This window comes from Dromiciops gliroides, chromosome 2, assembly GCF_019393635.1.
Source record: "Dromiciops gliroides isolate mDroGli1 chromosome 2, mDroGli1.pri, whole genome shotgun sequence".
Classification (NCBI taxonomy): Eukaryota; Metazoa; Chordata; class Mammalia; order Microbiotheria; family Microbiotheriidae; genus Dromiciops; species Dromiciops gliroides.
The window spans coordinates 589,456,989-589,475,797 of NC_057862.1; the positions used below are offsets into that span (position 1 = coordinate 589,456,989).

The following is an 18,809-nucleotide window of genomic DNA, read 5'->3' on the forward strand; positions in this document are numbered from 1 at the left end:
TTTAACACTTACTAGCTGTGTGACCCTGGGAAAGTCACTTAATCCAAATTGCCTCACAAAAAAAAAAAGAAAAGGATAAGGATTGATGATGATACCTAGAAGAATGAAGGCTGCCATAATCAATATGGTTAGTTAAATACTTATCATTGTTATTAATAATATTAAAATTATATAATAATCATGTATTCCAATAATACCTAGTACTCACATTAAGGCATACAAGGCTCTTTACCTATAATGACTCATTTAACTCTCACAATAACCCTGTGATATAGGTGAGCTCATTATTGTCCTGATTTTATCAATGAGAATGTTTTATCTTGGAAAATCTCATCCATAATTTGAAGAAAGGAATCAATATCAAACTTAACTGATTCGCAGATGATACAAAGAAGGAAGGAATAGTTAAGAAGCCACATGACAGTTAAGATCCAAAGAGATCCAAAAAGATGTTGACAGGCTAAAAGGCTGAGCTGAATCTAAGAGGAAAGTCAGTGGAGATAAATGAAAGGTCTTCCACTTGGGTTCACAAAAACCAACTTCAGGAGTAAAAAGGACAGCAGGAGGGTCTGAAGAAAGATGTAGAGAATTTATGTGAACACATGACATGGTAGCCAAGAGAGCCAAGGATAACTTAAGAAAAGAGTAGTGTCCAAGAACGGGGACATGATAGTCCCATCATAATGGGCCCTAATCAGATTCCTTCTGCAGCATTGTGTTTCATTCTGGGGAGGCAGCTGGGAGGGTGAAGGGCCTTGACATCATAGCAGAGAATAATTTGAAAGAACTGGAGATGTTTAGCCTAGGGGAGAGAAAACTGAAGGGTGGGGCAGGAAAGCTGTCTTCAACTATTTAAAGGGTTGTCATGTGGAAGAAGGAATGAACATGTTCCACTTAGCTCCATATGGCAGAACTTGGAGCAAAAGGTAGAAGCTACAAAGAGGTAAATTTAGGCTTGACATAAGGAAAATACTTCCTAACATTTCAAGTGATCTCAGAGGAAAATGGGTTGTGGAGGCAGTCATTTGCCCTACAATGGAGGTCTTCAAACAGTCTGAATGACCATGTATCAGGTAGGTTACAGAGGAAATTCTTGTTCAGGATCAAGTTGAACTAGATAGTCTCTCTATGATCTTCCCTGAGGAACTGATGGCAATGTGCACTGTTTGGGATGGAAAGAATGTTTTTTTTTTTTCTTTTGCCTATCTTGTATCTATTCTTTAAAAAAACATGCAATAAGTGATAAGGCAAACTTTGAGACCAAAACCAGACAGGGGATATTGACACAAGCTATGTTGTTACCAGTTATTTCAAACTGTTAAACAGTATTAATAAGAAAATAATGACTTTAGAATCCCAACTGTGAGCTTTCAAGAGTTACACAGATGCATGGCTCTAAAGACTGCTATAACCCTCGTATTAGGTGACACTGAGCATGAGCATGAGAGTGAAAACATGTAACTCTAGTCTGACACCATTCCCCACAACCTCTCACAAGAACTGTCTCCTTCCCACCCTCCCAAAAGTGTGTCACCACCAAATTTTAACTAATTCCATACCAGTTTGTTTTATAGAGAACTTCCACAAGATTGGCTAAAATAACAAAAATGACTAGACCCAATACATTTTAATATTGATTATTCAGGAATGGAACTTAGAAACATTCTTCTTCTTCTTGAATTAGATAATCAGAGGCACTAAATAGTATTTTAAAATGCTTTTCATAATCCTAGGACCATTAATGCTATCTTCAAATCACTGTGGAGTTTTGTTGCAGTTTTTTTTCTTCCTTTTTTTTTAACTATTCATGGGGATACAATGAGTCATTGGCACATTTCCAGTGCAAGATGCATTTGAATAATACATGACATGCCCTTTAGCTAGCATCATGATGCCAGATTTAAAACAAGGTAAGAAGTTTCCTCCATGTACACTTCCAGTGTTCAGCTGTTCATAATCTATAGCGTTAACAATTTATCATCAAACCCAGAGACTTGCTGCCAACTTATCAAAGTGGCCACTGGATGCATATGATCAAGTCTGAGCATCTGGCTCTTCACTGTTCCTGACATTAGCACAGACAACAGAATCAGTGGACTATTGAATGCAATTACAGTAAGCGAGACAGACAATAAAGATTGATAGCGCCTTCTCTTTTTATCACACACAAAACTAGTGGGGGTTAAAGCTTTGCCTTGAGCTGCCTTCATTTAACAATGATTGAAAATATGCAATTGTGTTGGTAAAACACTGTAGCCTGTACCACTTCATTTACTGGACACATTATCAAATTAAATGAAAAGTGAACTGCCAAAAGCAACAGTTATTATATATTAATGATGAATATTTACTTAGCATTGTTCACAAATCATACAGAGAACAGAATCCTTCTTGTTATCTTCTTTGCAGGTTACAGTTGAGTAGATTTAACATTTCTATGTTTACGTTAAGTCTTCTGTCTACAAATCTCTAAATACAGCCTTGCACGATTGGTTTTGTGACTATCCATGTGATTACAATGTGTAATTAATAAAATACTCTGGTTGTAGATGAATCCTAATTACTGGAGAGCGTTTTCTCCCTCTCCCATACAAGTTCTCATCCTTGTAGAATACTTCTGTAACAAGAGGCACTTAATACATGCCACATGTTATGACCGACAGGTTTTATTATTCAGTCATTTTTTTTGTCATGTCCACCTCTTGATGACCCCATTTGGGGTTCTCTTAACAAAGATATTAAAGTAGTTTGCTATTTTCTTCTCCAGCTCATTTTATAGATAAGGAAACTGAGGCAAACATTGTTAAGTGACTTGCCCAGGGTCACACAACTAGAAAGTGTCTGAGGCCAGATTTGAACTCAGAAAACGGAGTCTTCTCTATTCCAGGCCCAGCATTCTACCTACTATACCACCTAGTTGCCCTGACCAACAGGTTTGGGACTCTACAATATGTGAAGGAAATAGAAACTACAGCAATCCGAAGGTACAGATTATTCATAAATTCTTTTACAACATTAAAATATAGAAAGTCTAATGTCACTAATGGGACAAAAATAATCCAACCATACTTTGGTGCCTACAAGGGGTAGCAGTGTAAGAAGGTTGAATTTGGGGCCACAGTGGGCCAGACATGGAGATGAAGAGAAAATTTCTATCCAAGTGGCATCTGAATTCTATATATATAGTTGTATAAAACAACACAAAAACATCTTATCAGCTAGAAGACATAAAGCCTCTCAATTTTAGATGAACTAAAATTTTCTGAGTTTACTGATGGGAAAACATGATTGTACAAAGTTATATTAATCCATTCAATATTCTTCTTTTGTTGTTGGTGGTTTTTTGTAGGGCAATGAGGGTTAAGTGACTTGCTCAGGGTCACACAGCCAGTAACTGTCTGAGTTCAAATTCAGATTTGAACTCAGTTCCTCCTGCCTGAATCCAGGGTCAGTGCTCTATCTACTGCACTACCTAGCTACTGCCTCAATATTCTTTTTACAAGTTGTTATTAAAATCAAGAAGATAGTGCTGTTATCAGTGGGTCAGGAAAAACACAAGTCCTGCCAATACCCCTCTTGAAGGCACCAAACTTTCCTCTTAGGTTGAGTTTGGGCTACACAGAAAAGTAGCAGGAGGACATGATCCAATGCTACTGTTATCCTGGTCCATTGTTGTTATAGCACTTGAATTTTCAATTTTGGAAATAGGGATGGCAGAAAAACTAAGGGAGCTCTTTCAGTATGAAAATAATGGAGCTTTGGCAGGGTGTTGGGGGTGGCAGATAAGGGGAGGAAGAATCTGGCTACATATATACGTTTTGGGGGGGGCAGGGCAATGAGGGTTAAGTGACTTGTCCAGGGTCACCCAGCTAGTAAGTGTCAAATGTCTGAGGCCAGATTTGAACTCAGGTCCTCTTGAATCCAGAGCTAGTGCTTTATCCACTGTGCCACCTAGCTGCCCCAAACATATACTTTCACAGAACACTGTGATCTCCAGAAGTCTTAGGCATTGGGTGGTGCCACATACATAAAATCTTAAGTATGAAACACACCAAAAAGGCAGGACAGCGCTGACTCTGTCATAATTTCAGTGATGTCTGGGTCCTTGATATCACTTTCTGAGGCCTTCTCTATTTTCTTTAAGCATCCCTTTGGCAAAGATCATGAGGCCTTGACCAAAGTCCACATTCACTCCACAGATAAGAGAAAGGAAAAGGGGCTCATATATGAAACATACTCAGAAAATATATTTTCTTACAAGTCATCAATTTATCAGGGAGTTTTCTGCAAATTGTTTTTGGATATGAAGGGAATTGGAGGAAGTAAATGGCAAAAAGAGAAATATAGCTTTGGCCCTCTTGGAAGTGAACTGATTGATTGACTGATTGATATGAGATAAAACCCGACATGAATTCATTATTTTAAACATCCTCAGTAATATGAGGCTCACCATCCCGTAAACTCTAAAGACATTTATGGACTATACTACTCACTTTGTTATTTCCCTAAGCTATTACATATTCATCTCTTCATATATATGTTTAGTCTCTAATTATAAGCTCCCTTAGCAGAAGGAATGTATGTAGTACCTTTTCAAAGGCTGAGTCCTTAACACATAGTAGGTCTTCAATGACCATTTATTAATGACAAGATCAGTATGATGGTGGTAACACTGACACCTAGATCATTGCCAGCCTACTTAATGCATACTAGGTTAGGACTTTCCCCTAAATAAGTAACTTTCCTATTATAATAAAAGTCATAATAGTAATGATTATTATAATTATTATTATTATAGTTCAGTGTACAATAAAGAGATTTAAAAGATATTAGAGGCCAGGATACATATCTGTAGGACAGTCCTATGTCACAAAATATTTTTTGCTAGACCCACTGTTTTTCCCCACAACGGAATAAGACTAACAATAAACAGTATTCCTTAAAATTCTCTAATAAGTAGATGAAGCTGCTAGGCCAGCTTTCCCTTGCAGATAGACTCTCATAGATTTCCCCTTTAGAGTTTTTCTTTGCCATTCCATCATTAAGTACACAACCAACTTTTTTTTCATAAGTGATAATAAGATGGGAATAAGGAGGGCATCAAGGGAGAAAAGACTTCTGTTCTTTTAGAAAGTGTAAAATAGACTAATAGAGTTTTTCATTTTTCTGAAATCAATCTATAAATATCTAAACTTTACTTACCCAGTGAATACTATTATGCCCTAAGAAATTTGAAATGCAATGGATTCATAGGTACTTGGGAAGACTATTATGAACTGATGCAGAGGGAAATGGGCAGAATTAGAACAACTTACACAATTGCCACAGTAATGTCAGGGAAAACAACGTTGAAGGAATATGGAACTCAGCAAATCATCATGATTTGAGATAACGCAAGTTCCCCACATTTTGACAGAGAGGTGATGAGATATAGACATAGACACAGACACATTCAGTCATGATAGCCAATGTGTTCATTTGTCTTATATTTTGCAAAAGGGAAAGTTTTGGGGTAGAAGGTGGTTCTATGAAAAAAAAAAAGAAAAAGAAAAGAAGTAATTATAAATATTTTTAAATAAACCAAAGAAAAATGAAATTAGTATAACTTCAAGTTTAAAAATCTACCCTAGAACACCAAAAAGAAAATTCAGAAGGGGATACAAATGCAGAAATTTTCATTAGTACCATTTTAAGTTTAAGGTACTTTCAAAAAAACCTATACACAATAGGGGCAGCTAGGTAGCACAGTGGATAAAGCACCAGCCCTGGATTCAGGAAGACCTGAGTTCAAATGTGACCTCAGACACTTGAAACTTAACTAGATGTGTCATTTAACCCTCATTGCCTCACAAAAACAAACAAATAAACAAACAAAAAACAACTATACACAATAAAAGTTCACAGTTGCATATGCAATTTCTCCCTTTTGTCCTGTTTTACATAACAAAATGTTCATGTTTGGTGATTTTTGTCAAGTATCTAATACTTAAAATTTAAAAAAAAATACATGAATAAGATAGATTCCCATTCCCATGTTGATACTCCAGGCCTTTGATTCTTATGTTTTGAATTTTTTATGGGTGTTGACAAGAGCACTGATCCCACTAAAGAATTAAGAACAGATTCATCATGAAACATTTATTAAACAGCTATTATGTGCAAAACACTTTGTTAGGCACTAAGGATACAAACAGGAAAAATGAGATAATGAGGGATATAACAGGTCAGAATTAGAAGATCTCCTTAAATTGGATCCCTATTTGTTATTAGACCAACAGAATTTCTAACAAGAATAAAAAGATCAATAACTTTTCATGGCTAACTTAATGGAGAGGCCTACTTGTGGTTCCCTTATTGTTGCAATTCCATCAAAGCTACACTTCTTCTGTCTTTTAGTGGGTAAGTGGACAAGATCAAATAGCAAACAAGGCTTCAAATACTCCCTGCTCATACCAATCCTTCTACATTGGAGCTATAAGATAAAGTAGCTCTATGCCAGAAAGAAGCAACCTCTTTTATTCCTCTTTACTCATAGCATTTTTCCTCCCATTTCACGAGTCTTAATGACCTCGTGTCATCACAAAAGTCATCTTTTTTTTTAAAAAATTGGCCTCTCTGTAGACACAGAATAGGAAATAACCATACCCACAAAACAAATACAATCTAGATGCAATAAAAATCTATCTACCAGGGTGTGTGTGTCTCATTGGCATGCACCAGATTGCACTAAATGGCAGGCATTTCCCAAGGGAGGATAACCCCCAGATACTGCTACAAAAGCTTTATTCCCCACGCTCTGCAAATTATTTAATTTAAACACAACTTGATATGACTCTCTAAGGAGAAGGGTGTTTTCCCAGATCCATTTTTAATTTGCTGGTGTGTGTGTGTGTGTGTGTGTAACACTTTACTTCACAATAGCATTTACTGCTGCATAAAATACAGGAAAGTCTTCTGATCACAAAACAGAGGGCTGCAAATTGTCAATTAATAATCAGGAGAAACTGTGAAATGAACATGTAACTTCTTCTTTGTGTATTTGAGGGGAGATATACCGAGGTACAATTATGTGATCCTTTTTGCATTTCATGGATTTTTAGTTGCTGGGGGTATGGAAAATCCAAATTTTTTCAAAAAGGTTAATGTGTTTTTTTTTAATAACACATAATTTTCTCACAGTAAAAAAAAATCAAATGTTTGACATATTTTGCTTATGAAACAGGGGAAATGCTAAAAATCAAAGAATTGGCTTTTATCTGCATTGGTGGTGCTTTATCATTTCCCAAGGAGGTAATTTATAGCATTCTTTTAATCCTTTCTGCTCCTTTCACTTGGTTAGCCTCTGCTGCATTCTCATAGATATTGAATCAAACTGTAATGCACTGAACCTTTTCATTCGCATCAGGAATATCTAGGGAAACAAAACAGTATGTATTCTTCTTACATATTTTCCTAATCTTTACCCTGAGATCCTTCCATTTGATTGAATTTAAAGAGGTAGTCTAGTTCTAGATAGAGACCCAGACTCAGTGCCAGAAAGACCTGGGTTCCAGACCTGCTTTTGACTGGCTATAAGGCCCTAGGCAAGTTTGTCATTCTCCCTCCTTGTCCCAGAAAACTGTCTCAAAGGCTCCAAGTAGCAGGAACCTTTTCTGATTTGCATTGGTAGAGTTGCCTCACTAGGAATTACCTACATCAGTGGTCTAGACCATTAAAAAATAACAACAAACCCTTATGAAGTGTTCAAATATGGGACCTCTACAGACAGAAATTCAGTATATCCTTTCTTCCTTTATGGGAGTATCCTATTCCTTCAGAGTCCCAACCGCCTTTATGGGGAATTCTACAGAGGGACTGATTCTATAACTAATGGGAACTAGTGCCTATATGGACCCCCCACTGGAGTATTATCTCACTGAAATTAATTGAAATTTAAATAGGCATTAGATTGAGTTTTTGTATTTATTGTTCCCTATATTTTAGAATAAGTTAAAAGTTGCCTCCTTTCACTCATTCTCTTACTCTATCCAGCATCACTACCATATGAGGAATCCTTCATTCATATGGTGGACAAAAGGTAGGGGAACCTTACACCTCACCTTCATGCCACCCCACCATGGTAATCATTTATTGACAAAGTTTGGGGCATAACTGGCTTAGTGCCTAACTTAAAATCTTGAAGATGTGCTCTGTACTTGTGCCTCATCACCTGTATCCTGAATACAAAATCAAAAATGTAACTGCCCACTAAAGTTGAAACATAATGGTGCTAATAATAACTCATTTCTTTAGTGCTTGAAGGCTTACAGAGCAGTTTTCCCACAGCAACCTTGTGAGAGAAGTAGAAGAAGTATTGCATAAGTAAAATGCACACAGGGAATATCTGAGAGAATTTTAAAACCAGCTCCCTCCTCAACCATCCTTCCCTTTTCGCCAAATATACTGTTTGCTAAGTGCAAAGAGATAACAGTGACATACCTAGAGCTTTATGCCGTCAGATACAATGGGAATTGTTAGTATGTATCAAAGTGGGAATTATTATTATTACCTTAAGATGTCGTATTTTAGTCTGGCAGTAGAATATTTTCTTCAAGGCAGTAGTTTCAAATGTCTGAAAGTAAAAAAAAAAGAGAGAAAGAATCTTAGACAAATGTTTCTCAAAAAAGGGATATTTCAGAGGAACAACTGAACTTGGGAGACATAAAAGAAAAGGGGGAAAAGAGGCTGAGTAAAGGAGTAATAAAGAAAGAAAAAGAAAAGTAAACAAAGGTGAGTGAAGGAGGAAGAAAAGAAAGTAGAAGTGACAGAAGAGAGGAAAAGGGGGCAGGAAGATGTTATTCTACTGATTCAACTAACTAGTCAATTTAGTAAAACAGTTGGCTGGATGTATTAATAATAATAGCAATAGTAATAATAATACTAATAGTAGTCATATCATCATCATCATTAGTATCCACTGAATTGAGCAATTTATTAGATTTAATTAATAAAAGTTAACTTGCTTGTGCTGAGACAGGGATAAAAATGTCAGCAAACGCCCTGCAAATTTGAAAATTTAGGAAACCTCCATTCCAAGTAATGTTTCATCTCGGAACGAAGCAAACTGCTTGGCTATCCTGTCATTATCATAAATTTGTTGTGGTTGTTAAGTGTTCTCTAGTCCATGGCTATGCTATGGTTTCCTTTTTTTTAAGTTTCTATTGCTAACTTTTAGAAACAGAAAATATCTGTTCCCTTTCTTTTGTAGTCCTAAAGATAACCCTCTTTAGGGGAAATAGTAAAAACATTCACAGACCAAAGACTTCGCATAAATGTCAGATTTATCAGTATTTATCCTCACCATTTTCCATAGTAAGATTCACCTTACACTCATGCAGTCTTTTTTGGAATGACATGATTTTCTTGGTCACAGGGACTCTTTGGACATAATTTACAAAATATGGAGCAATAGTCATTGCTTGTTAAGTGCATTTTGAATCAAGCAATATATAATGCATTCCTTTTTAATAAATGTAAAGAAATGAATTATTAAAAAATTAAAGGCATTTAGAATAATGATCTTCCATACACAATGTATTTATTTCAACTTTCATCATCTGTAGTTTATTGCATTGATTTTTTCATCAGTTTACTTAGTATTAGGCTTCCACTGAACTCATCAATAAGAAATGAATTTTGGTAACTTTCAAACCCACTATATTATTTTCCCTTTTATTTGTAGTGAATTTTTCTTCTCTCAGTGGTATTACTGCAATAAGTCAGTCATTATTTCTTTATGTTTTCCCTTCTTTCCTTAGTATTTCATTTCCCTTTACAGCACATCTCGTGATCACAAAGAAAACAGAGACACTTATTTCTTTTAACAGTTGAAATTGCTGCAAGTGATTTAACTGTCATTTAATTTGATTCCTCTCTTCTGTCTGTGGAGAAATATGTTTAATGTACTGGAAATTATGTTAATAAGAAAAAGCATTATCTCATTTAATGAAATAAATATACAAATATTTCAAAATAAAATAAAGAGGCAATCTTCGCTGAGAAAAATGTCTCTTATGGTTTGCATAAAATAAACAAATGAGAAAAATTCATGAATACATTGAAACACACTGACAAAAATTATGCCTAAACTCAAAAGCAAAAAAAAGCATGACTGAATTATATATCACCTAATCAAATAGTTTTTTGAGTAAATATGAAAAACACACTTTCCTATCAAGAATCAAATGATTAAATTTATATTTCAGATTACCTCAAGCTAATGTATTTTATTTTTCCTGGAAGAGACATTAAATTCCTTTTAAAAAGTTTTATTTCTATATTTTTCCACTCCTATTATATGAACATATCATCTTAATGACTGCTACTGCCCTGACCAACTGTTATCTGTAGACTCATTTAAAACATGACCCAAATCCACATAACTATGGAAGAGTTGGGATTCTTTTGATTTTTCTAATCATAACAGAGTCAATGACCTTCCTCCAAAGTGTCTATACATTAAAATTTAGCTAATGTACACATACTGTTGAAGGATCAAGGAAAACTTAGAGCAATTATGTAATAAAAGCATGACCACAGCAACAGAAACACATAATTAGCAATTTAATTACTGGCATCAAGACAAACTGAAGATATCAATAAAAAATCTTCTCTGACAAGCCATTTTTATTCTGTTCAGTCTACATCTAAATTCACCACCTGAGGAACAAAAAGTATTTTCTTCATAAAAAAATTCTTCTGCCTTTAGAAACCAAAATAGTCCTTTCCTTGAGAAAGCCTTATTTGATACCATTGTGAAGGGATTGATTATGTTTTCACCATTTAAATTAGCACTTTGTAATCTCTGAAGCACACGATATTTCCAGTCAGCAAGTCAAAAACAATATGCTTTCAAAATGACTAAGAGTATCAGGTGCTCATTGTTTCAAATTCATTTTCCCAAGTTCCAATAACCTGTTTGATAGAAATACTTCCCTGTATGTGATAGCCCAAATATCCTGTACTGATCTAGACCCTCCAGTTTTAACAGAAGTCAAGTTAAATAAGGATTTTAAACACACACACACACACACACACACACACACAAACATGTATGAAATATGCTGACTCTATTGAAACAAAGGGCCCATTTAAAAGTCCTTCCCGCTATCTTCCTTTGTTTCCTCCTTTGCATTGCTGTTTTTTGGGGGGCACAATGAAGAGATAGAGGAGATAAATGAGTCGGTTGGTTTAATGTGAAATAGTCGACTTGCATCCTTTTTATCACAATTTCAAGCTTCAGATTTTAAAGGGTCCTAGGTTACATACTGTTCATCCCTTTAAAGCATTCAATGTATCCTCACCACCTGAAACATCACTGGTATTTAACCAGTAGGAGAAAACAGACACATCAAGATATAACATATTGAAAGAAGTCTTCCATCTTGTGATAAAAACTGATTCATCTTGGCTGGAGCTCAACAGCCACTCTTACCAGTAAAGTGCAAGCCAATGAAATAATAAACGACACACTGTCTAAGAAATCTGGACCTCAGTTACCTCTAGAAGAGTAATCCGGTTAAGTAATCGACTTAAAAACATAATCTCAGAACTACAAAAAAAAAACCAATAAATGGCATTTCCTAATCACATTGACCTTTTGTGAACCTACTTTGTATTTTTCATTCTGTATGTATTATTCTTTAAAGTTAGTGATATTTGGTTTTACAGAAACTGCATAAATCAGATACTCTGAATATTCTAAACTCTGGATAAAAGTGTTTCCAATACAATCTCAAAGTAACCAAGGCAAACAAAGAAAGCGAAACAACACATTTGGAGGAAGACCTTAAAAGATGGGAAACATTTGGATAGATGCAGAAAACAGTGATAAGAATATGAGCAAAAGGCAAGAATGCACAACGCATACTTGGGGACTTCAAATGCATTTAACTAATTGGAGTTAGGGAGGAACCAGATAAGAAGGTTAGGAAAGAACACTAGGGTCAAACTATTGAACCACAGATTAATAAATTTGGAATTTATTATTTAGATAATAGGGGATTGAGCAAAAGAGTGTCAGGATGGAATAATTCATTGAGGAAGATTTATCTAGTGGTATTATGAAGCATAGATTAGAAAGAGTAAGTCAATCAACTAATATTTGAGTACCTACTATGTGTCAGGCACTGAGCTAAGTACTTGGGATACAAAGAAAGGCAAAAAAACCCAGTCCATGCTCTCAAAAACTCACCTTCTATTGGGAGAGACAATATTCATACAACTATGTATAATACATGTATATTTATAATAATGTGTATAATATTATATATGTATATATGAATATAATATATAGAGAGATAAACTCAGAGGAAAGGCTTTAAAATTAAGGAAGACTAGAAAACATTTCTTGAAAGTAGAATTAGAGGAAAGACCAGAGGTAAGGAGACTAGTATTATTAGCTCTTTCAGAATATGCTCACAGATAATATAGCAAATGAACCATTTATTGTTAAAACAGTTAGGGATTTGTGTTGATGACAATTGAAAATTCGCCAACGCCTTTCAGAAAACAATAGCAAGTCCACAAGGTCCTTGATTTGGGCAATTTAGAAGGGATTCAGGTTGGCTCTGCCCTTTTGAGCTTTCTAAACTTGAATTTTGCAAAGAATGAAATCTGTGTGGTTCAGCCAAGGGAGGAATTATAAATTCAACTTCACTCTTCTCCATAGGAGGTGGAATAAAAGCTCTCACTTCATTCCTTTAAGGAAGAAAAAAAAGGACTATCTGTCCTACTAAAGGTAACTCACCAGAAATGTTATGCTTCTGCAGTCCAAATCCCATTTGAGCAACTGAGCACAGCAAATCATTAGCCTCATATCTCTTAAACAACTGGAAACATACTGCTTTGAAAAAACCCTGCTTATAAATTAATTTAATGTGAATTGTGGGATGAAAAAAAAAACAGCAACCAAAAATCATAAGCATATTTTAAAAGTGAAGGAGGAAAAAATGCTTGGCCACTTAAAACAATACAAAACAAAACCTACATTAGGGTTGTAAGATATAACATTTGTTCTTCTTAATGATCCAAGTACTTTACAATGAACACTGTGAAGTCAGAAGATTTGAAAGTTGCCATTTATCTAATGTTTTAGAGCAGTTTTTAAACTTTTTGGTTTTAGGACCCCTTTCCACTCTTAAAATGTATCTATGACTCCACCCAAAGGGATTTTGTTTTCATTTTGGTTATTGTTGCTCAGATGTTTCAGTCATATCTGATTCTTCATGACCCCATTTGGAATTTTCTTGGCAAAGATAATGGAGTGGTTTGCCATTTCTGTCTCTAAATCATTTCACAGATGAGGAAATGGAAGCAAATAGGGTTAAGTGACTTGCTTAGGGTCACACCTAGTAAATGTAGGGCCAGTAAACAGCTGAGGCTAAATTTGAACTCAGATCTTCCTGACTCCAGGCCCAACAAGCTATCCACTGCACCAGTTAATTGCCCCATGTTGGTTAAAGCAATCAATATTTACCCTGTTGAAAATTGTAATGTCTTAGTATTATTATGAAAAAAGTTTTAATGTTATGATTTCCCTGAAAGGGTTTTGGAGACCCTTTAAGAGCTACTGCATTAAAAGACATTACAGGGGGCGGCTAGGTGGCGCAGTGGATAGAGCATCGGCCCTGGAGTCAGGAGTACCTGAGTTCAAATGGGGCCTCAGACACTTAACACTTACTAGCTGTGTGACCCTGGGCAAGTCACTTAACCCCAATTGCCTCACTAAAAAAAAAAAAGACATTATAGAGCACTTTACATGCATTATCACATTTTATATAGAAAGGCAGGCACTATTATCCCCATTTTACAGATAAAAAACATAGGGTCACAGATGTTAGATGACTTGACTAAGGTCAATAGCTAGTAAAGATCAAAGGTGGTTTTGAATTCTCTTGTCCTGGTTCAGCATTCTTTCCATTATGCTGGGGCAGTTAGGTGGCACAGTGAATAGAGTACCTGCCCTGGAGTCAGAAGGACCCAAGTTCAATTTGGCCTCAGCCACTTGCCAATACTATCTGTGTGACCTTAGGCAAGTCACTTAACCCAATTGCCTCAAAAACATCCAGGGCCATCTCCAGTCCTCCTGATATATAAATATATAGATGATAGCTAGCTAACTAGCTAGATGATCGATATATATATATATATATAGACACATATATACATACATATGTATAATACAAATATATACATATGCATATATATGTGCATATATGTATATGTGTATCTTGACATTGGATCCAGATGACTCTGGAGGAGAAAGTGAGGCTGTGACTTTGCAAAGCCATGATTCACTCAACTCCAATTCACTGCAAGTCATGACATCACCCCAATGTCATGGTCCTCTTAGAGAAGTAAGGACAGAAAGCAACAACCACCACAACCACTGTATCACACTGCCTCTCAAATAGGTTTCAGTCCTTGCTCAGTCATTGCTAACTGTTTGATTTGGGGTAATTCCTTCTGAATTTCAGTTTCTTTACTTGTGAAGGTGAGTTAATAATTCTTGTATTCCCTCCTCAGGGTTGCTGTAAGAAAGAGGCTTTGTAAACTCTGAGGTAATACAGAAACCTTCCTCTCCAGGAGACCACAAGCTATGTGGTGCAGTGGATAGAGTCTAGAAGACCTGGATACAAATTGTCCTTAGGCATTTACCAACTATGTGATCATGGGTGACTTTTTGCCACAGTTTCTTCAACTGTAAAATGGGAATAATAACCTCACCTATCTCTCAGGGTTGTAATGAGGATCAAATGAGATAATATTTGGGAAGGGCTTAGCATGGTATCTAGTACAGAGCAGGTTCAAAATAAATGCTTGTTTCCTTCCTTCATCTCCTCTTCCTTAGATTTTCCTAGACTTTCTTCTCCCTTATTGTGGACTTTTCATCTATACAATCTCATCACAACCTGTATTATTCATATTTGTAGATGTATTATTTTTTCCCTTCCCATTAGGTAATAATATGCCTAAGGATAGGAAATGTATCAGTTTTCATCTTTTCACCCCAGCGCTTTATCTTCCAAATCGAATGAGCTTATTAAATGCTTGTTGAATTGTTGAATGAGTAAAATTATAAATCATAAGTAGACGAGGTCAACCTTCTCTCTACAGTAATAAATAAATACTTCAATGAATATTTTGTGTCATTGAGATGTGCACTCCATGTCACCCTTCCCTCTCCCACGCCTTCCAGGCAATAACCCCCCTTGGCTCTCTATCATCTCCAGGACTAAATCTAAAATATTATATTTGGCAATCGAAGTCTTTCATCAGTTCCCCTGTGCCCAACCCCTTCCAGTCTTGTTACATCTTACACTCCCTAAGGAGTTTGCAATCCAGTGACACCAACCTCCTTGCTGTACCTTGCAGAAGACATTCTGTTCCCCAACTTTGGGTATTTTCTCTGGCTCTTCCCAATGCCTAGAATGTTCTTCTCATCTTCACCTCTTGGCTTCCCTTCAAGCCCCAGCTAAAATCCCAATATCCACAGGCATTTTAGTGCCTCCCCCCTATTGATTATCTCAAATTGAGCCAGCATATATCTTGTTTGTAAATATTAGTTCCCATGTTGTCTCCCCCATTAGATTGTGAGCTCCTTAAGATGAGGGACTGTCTTTTATTTTCTTTGTATCCCCAATGCTTAGCATAGTGCACAGCAAACAGCCAGAGCTTGATAAATGTTTATTAACTGACTGGTTGACAATTCTAATCACTACTTTGCTATGTTCTGTAAACACTTTCACAAGGAGTGATCTCCAACTCAATATAGAACTCATTCTTTCCCCTAAAGCCCTCCCTTCTTCTTACTCTCAATGTCATATAGGTTCACAATCTCAGCATCCTACTTGTGTTCTATCTCACATTCACTACAAATATCTGATTTTTTATCAAGTCTTATTGTTTTTACCTTCTCAAGAACTCTTACTTGTATTTTCCTTTCTATACACACACACACACGCAGCAGCAGCAGCAGCAGCAGCAGCAGCAGCAGCAGCAGCTATGCTTGTTCAAATCCTCACTACTTTATTCCTGGACTACTATAATAAAGTACTGATGGATCTCTCTGACTTATGTCTCTCATCACTCTCATCTAAACTCAGCTATCAGTGATTTTCCTAAAGCAAAGATGGGTCTGACCATGTCACACACACTCAATAAACTCCCATAGCTCCCTATTACCTCTAAGATCAAATATAAAAAGCTCTATTTGGCTTTTAAGTCCTTCATAACTTGAACCCTTTCTACTTCTCCAGTCTTCTTACATTTTGTCTCCTCCATGTATTTTGCAATTGACTAACACCTTCTTTCTTGCTGTTCCTCACATTCCATCTCTGACTCCTGGTCTTTGCTTGTCTCTTCCCCCTGGTTTTTTTAATTTTAGATTATCTAGTATTTTTTCTCTTATTCCTCCTTCTTTAAAAACAAAAGGAAAACCTTTGTTAACAAATAATCATACTGTATCACATGCCTGGAATACTCTTCCTCCTTACCTCAACCTCCTGGCTTTCTTGGCTTCCTTTAAGAAAGATCAAATTATACCTTCTCTAATTTTTTAACAATTTACTTTACTTTTAATTTATGGAATAAAAAAAACTACGCCCTTTGACACAGAAATACTACTACTTGATGTATTTCCAAAGATGATGAGGGAAAAAGGAAAAGAACCTATATGTTCTAAAATGTTTATAATAGTGCTCTTTGTGGTGGCAAAGAATTGGAAAATGCAGGAATGCCCATCAATTGGGGATTGGCTGAACAAGTTGTGGTATATGATTGTGATGGAATAGTACTGTGCTATAAGAAATGATGAGCTTAATGTTCTTAGAAAACCACGAAAAGACTTGCATGAAATAATGACAAGAAAAATACCCAGAATCAAGAGAACATATTGTTTTAAGAAGGACTTTGAGTGGGGCAGCTAGGTGGTAGAGTGGATAGAGTACCAGCCCTGGAGTCAGGAGTACCTGAGTTCAAATCTGGCCTCAGACACTTAACACTTACTAGCTGTGTGACCCTGGGCAAGTCACTTAACCCCAATTGCCTCACCTAAAAAAAAAGTCATTTTGACTATTCTAAATGCCCTTCTTCTGTAGGAGGTCTGTCCTACCTACCTTCTTGTCCCAGCCCTCTCTGCTTCCAATGCCTTCTCTAAGAGACTATTTCCCATTGACATTGTATACAGCTTGTTAGTAAATGTTGTTTGCTTGCTGTTATTCCCATTAAAGATACCGAGGGCAAAGACTATGGTTTCTTTTTTCCCTTATTTCTATCCCCAGGACTTACCACAGGGCCTGGCATAGAGTAGGTGCTTAAGAAATGCTTTTTACTGTCTTACAAGTCTCTGTGGTTATAAAGTCCACAAAGTGGTTGCTAATTTTCTACAAAAGAATATCTTCACTTAGCTAGTTTGGTTATAAGATAGTAAACTATCATCTCTCAAAGCTAAATGCTTCATAGCTTGCTCAGACATACCAGAGCTTGAACTCACGGTTACCATGACCATGAGGTCAGATCTCTATCCATCATGCCAGATTCTTTGGTGTAATGGATAGAATGCTGATATGGGAGTTTATAACATCTGGGTTTCACTTCTTCCTCTGACAGATATTAGTTGTTTGACCTTAGGCAAGTCAATAAGCCTCTTGGCAGCCTAGGCAATTTTTAGGACTATATGTTTCAGAGCAATTGCAAATGTTGACTAATAGAGTTTCCTCACTAGTAATTCTTTACACTAAGGCAATCACAAGCCTAGCAAACAGATATTCCATATAGAGTACTATTTATTGGAATAATTGTGAGATCACAGATCTGTAGTCATATAAAACGTCAGAGACCAATGGTCTTATTTCACAGATGAGAAAATTGAGGCTCAGGAAGTTGAATAATTTGTAGAAAGTAACACTAGTAGGTGGTCAGCATCAGGGTCTATCTTACAGATCATTTGGGGGCCATGATACTTTGAAAATGTATGCAACTATATCAGATATTATCTTTGTTAGAAAATTGTTACTGTGGTTTGTTACTTTTATGATCCCTTGTGGATCATAAAAGGAGTACCAAGAAATCTGTTTTAAACACACCTGAAAAAGCTAACATTTAGGCCACCTTACACCAGATAATTCTAGAGAAGACAAGGAGACAAGGTATTGCCTAGGAAATTAGAAGGTAGAAGGAAAAACATTACTTTTTAAAAACAGCAACCCCAAATCCCCAAACCATTTAAATCTAATGTGTCTGATATTCTGTCTCACTCACCCCCAAAATCCTTTAGCTTTCCATTAGAGTCTTTTAAATGAAGATAAAAAACTCAGTAACCAAGCTTCCCTTCCCTACATAATAGCTTGTTAACACATTAATGCTTGGCAAAATGTGCTACTACTTATAGGAAGTATGCTGGTTATTTGTCGAAATTAAAAGCTAAAAAAACCCAAACAGTTCTACAAGGCAGCAACCTTTTGGGAATTTGAATTCACAATTCATTTTCCCTCTCTTCCCCTCCCCCCCCCCAAATTATTTCCTCCTAAAAATCTTTGGCCTAGATTTTTAGAAATTAGAGCTAATTAAAATCAATTTTCAAAAAAAGGAGAAGACTTGCATGGTATCTCTTGAGATAATTAGAGACATCTTGGAGTGTCATAAAAGTACTTAGAACTCTAGGGGTTAGGAGGGGGAGGAAGAAAAGAGATCACCAGCTTCCCTGTTCAAAAGCAGTAAAGTTTGGAAGAGGGAGTCTGCCCTCATCACGTATTGACTTGCACTTCCTG

The 18,809-nt window shown here is 36.2% G+C and overlaps 1 long non-coding RNA gene across 1 annotated transcript in view; it reads right to left on the minus strand.

Moving 5' to 3' along the window:
• Positions 1–18,809, minus strand: part of LOC122742966 — a 725,757-nt gene that overhangs the window by 545,117 nt on the left and 161,831 nt on the right. The window contains exon 2 of the long non-coding RNA XR_006354966.1: positions 8,549–8,611. This is a non-coding gene — a long non-coding RNA (uncharacterized LOC122742966). The remainder of the gene's footprint in view (positions 1–8,548; positions 8,612–18,809) is intronic.